Source organism: Adiantum capillus-veneris, chromosome 22, assembly GCF_014529385.1.
Source record: "Adiantum capillus-veneris isolate H3 chromosome 22, ASM1452938v2, whole genome shotgun sequence".
NCBI lineage: Eukaryota > Viridiplantae > Streptophyta > Polypodiopsida > Polypodiales > Pteridaceae > Adiantum > Adiantum capillus-veneris.
Genome location: NC_140952.1, coordinates 82,403,362 through 82,407,137, shown reverse-complemented (window position 1 = coordinate 82,407,137; position 3,776 = coordinate 82,403,362).

Sequence of the window (3,776 nt, the reverse complement as noted above, 5' to 3'; positions counted from 1 at the left end):
CTGTCTTTTTATCGAGGCCTTTACTCTAAAAGGGTTTCTAATGAAGCAACAAATCAAGAACTAACCTCCAAAGACACAAGGACTTCTAGCTAAATCTAATCTAGGTAAATCTAAGGATAACCGAAGGTGCAACCCAACTAAATCATACCAATCTCAGTACCCAAGAGGAGTCCAAGCAACATTCTCCATACAAACTTATAAACCAGATGGACAATCATCACAGATTAAAAAAAAGCACCCATGGTCTCCGCAACCAACTCATAATAATTCAACCTTGTGAAATCTCCAAATTTTGCTACATTCATCGCACACTTGGCACCATGCAAAGAGTGTCTAGGGGTGGGCACTTACTCAGAAGGAATTGTCTAGCGACTTGCACAAGCATAGTTGCAATAGTGACGATATAAATTGGTATAGACTCGTAGACACAAGGATCTTTGTTACCGAAGAAGTATTTGTGAAGATTTGGTGAAGAACAACCAATTCAAATTCTTGCTCACAACATATTTCCCTTTTTTCTTTTCTTTTGCAAAACTCACAATTGTGAGTGAATTATATTGAACAACCCAAAAAATTACAAGGTCTTGTCATGCTCTTGTTAAGATCATCCAGGGACCATACTTACATCGGCTATCAGGGCGGCCACCCCTACCAACCCGCCCCCTCATCCTTGATACACAATGTCCATAATCTTGTCATTCTGAGATCTTTTATTTACCGATGGCCAAGATTTGCCCCCATCCTAGGCATTCCATCTGCTGACAACAAGGCACAAGTAGTCCTAGACCAATCTTCCGAGTGTTGCTTTTGCCCTAGTGTCCATATTAGCACTTTGCTTTCTTGTATAATTTCTCCAAAGCTTGCCCCCTCAAAACCTCCTTCAAACACACGGCGGTTGCTTGTCTGCCATACATTATGTAAGAAGAAGATCTGAGTGTTGACGAGGAGTGCAGGACTACCTGAATTCTTACCTCCAAGGAATAGGTAAATCTTGAAAAAACTAATTTTCCATGTTCTTTGGACCCACTTGCATATTTTCCCTGCGAGGCCTTTGATAGTTGGGCAGTCCATGAATAGGTGGGCCAGATCTTCACTAGCCAACCTGCACCCCAAGCATCGATCTGACCCAATCCCTCTCTCCTGAATCTTCACCCCCGTCGGTAGAGCACCCCACATAACCTTCCATAAGAAAACCTTCATGTGCAGCGGAACCTTTGGCTTCCATATGTTCTCCATTACATGCTCCCACCTTGCCTCCGGCCATTGCTTTTTCCATAGCTTGTTAAGAGGGCTAGACCAATTCTTCTTTTGCATCATTGTCTGATAAATGCTTTTAGTATGGGGTTTCCATAAGAAACTACTTCCGGGCCATCTCCAGGCATTCCAGTCCAACTCCGAATCACAGATTGGCATCACTAGATTGTCAAGCTCTTTTATCACTTTGTGAACAAGCAAGACCTCCAAGCTATTAAGATGGTACTGGGTAACCATAAGGTCAATGGTTTTCCAACTCTTGTTTCCACTGTCCCAGAAGTGCTCAAGTCGCTTCAGACCCTTATTATTCAACTTCCTGACTGTCTCAATCCCATAGGGGTTTGTGGCGGATCTATAACTTGGGAAATCCAAGGGGACCAATGTAGAATGGAGTTCTTGAAGTATTTGGCTTCTTTCCCCCACTTTAAGACTCCTGTCGCTCTATTGCATTTTCTTACCAATTCTCCCGAGCTGTCCCCTAGTCTTAAGGTAGACCACACCGGGGCTAGCAGTTTGTCATGAACCTCCACCCCTCTCCACTTTCCAGCCTTCGAGCCAAGATTAGCTGCTTCTATCATATATCTGATCATGACAGCCCAAACTTGATCATGTTTAGCCAAGGAAACAACAAATTTGGCGCAAAAAGCTTCTGCATGGGCCACAGGGTTGAGAATTCCGAGGCCTCCTTGATTCCCCGGTCGAGCAACCGATTCCCAACGGGCCCATTGCCATGGCCTGGAAGATTTCGTGTTATTTTTCCATAAAAACCTTTTTACTGGTTTTAAGAACTCTTTCCAGTGACACTTAGCCATCTTGAGAAGCGGGCTAGTGAAGGCAATATAAGGAATCATAAAGGCATTCATCACTTTAATCCAACTTGGGAATGGGAGAAGAGCATACTCCCACCTACTCATTTTTGTTTTGATTTTTTCAAGCACCCACTCAAATCTTTTCTTGTGAGTTACGTCCACCCCCAAGGGGACTCCCAAATGTCTAAAGATATTCCCTTTTGTGACAATCTCCCCCAACCAAACAGAAGGGTCAAATGAGTCATTGTCTGATAGGGAGATTAGCCTTGACTTCTCTATATTACACTGGGACGCCGAAGCTACTGAGAATATTTGTTTCTGATGACCTGGGGGAACGCCTTCAAGAAGAGGAGAGAATCGTCTGCAAAAAGTTTCACTAGTAGTTGGCTATTCCTTGGTAAGGCGAGGCCTTGTAACTCCCCTCGTTCCGCACTAGCTTCGAGCGTCATGATTAGAGGATGTGATCCTATGGAGAAAAGTAGGGGGGCCAGAGGGCATTCCTGCTTAATAGACCTTTTGACCTCAAAAGAGCCCACAATTCTATAGTTGAATAGGAGCTCTGACTGGCTTTCAGCCCCCATTACACGTACCAACCGACATAGGTGAGGCCCAAAGCCCAGAGCTTCCATGACGGCTTCTATATATGTCCATGTTATTCTGTCATAAGCCTTGTCCAGGTCCAACTGCACAGCAGAATGCACTCCTGGTTTGTGACAGTTGCGTATTCGATGCCCGCCATTGCTGCCAGGATGTTATCGTAAATGGACCTTCCTTTGATGAACCCATGTTGATGGAGTGAGATGATCTTGGTTAGTAAGGGGGCTAGTCTGAGGGCTAATGCTTTAGCTATAATTTTGTAGGCCACCGACATGATTGTTAGGGCATCAATGCTTCAATCGAGAATAGAAAATCTGTTTTGGGATGGGTTTGATAAGCCCTCTCTTAACACTTATCTCCAACGACCCTTCGACCATGGCTTTATTGGCCAATCTTGTGATTGGGGCCTTGAGATCATCCCAAAATTCTCTATAAAATTCCACCGTCATCCCGTCCCAACCAGGGGACTTTTCCTTGCCAAGGGCTTGCAATGCTAGTGAACATTCGTCTTCGGAGAATGCCCGTTCCAAGCTATTAGCTTCCGAATGGGGAATTTCCTTCTTGACACTCTGAAGTAAGATCCCTCTGGCTTCTTCCACTTCTTGAGACTGGGTCTCTAGCGTCCAATGATTTGACTAAGATAGCTCAACATCAGACCAGCCATTTCATCTTGGTTATGGACTGCTGTCCCTTTCTCATCATCGAGCGAGCGGACGTGGCCCCGGCTCTTCTTGATTTTTAAATCCCTAAAAAACTGAGCTTGATTGGAGGCTTCAGGTTGAAGAAAAGTCTCCCTGGAGAGAAGCCTTGCCTTTTTGATATCTTCTAACTGCTCATTAGCAAGGTTAGATTTGGCTTCGAGCCATCGTTTGTGCTCCTCCTTAGTAGCATGCCCATTGGCTTTTATGGAGGTAAGCAATTGTACCTCCGTTGTAAGATGCAACAGGTGTACCTCCCTAGATTTTTTGATTTGGGGGCCCCAGGTAGTGTTTGCTTTCTGGATGCTCCGAGCAAAGAGGTCCACGCATTGTGTTTGTTGAGGTCGACATCTTTTTTTAGCTTACCCAGTGCTTTCTTGGTTAGATTCCTGAAAAGGGGGTCTTTGAATAGGTGTGC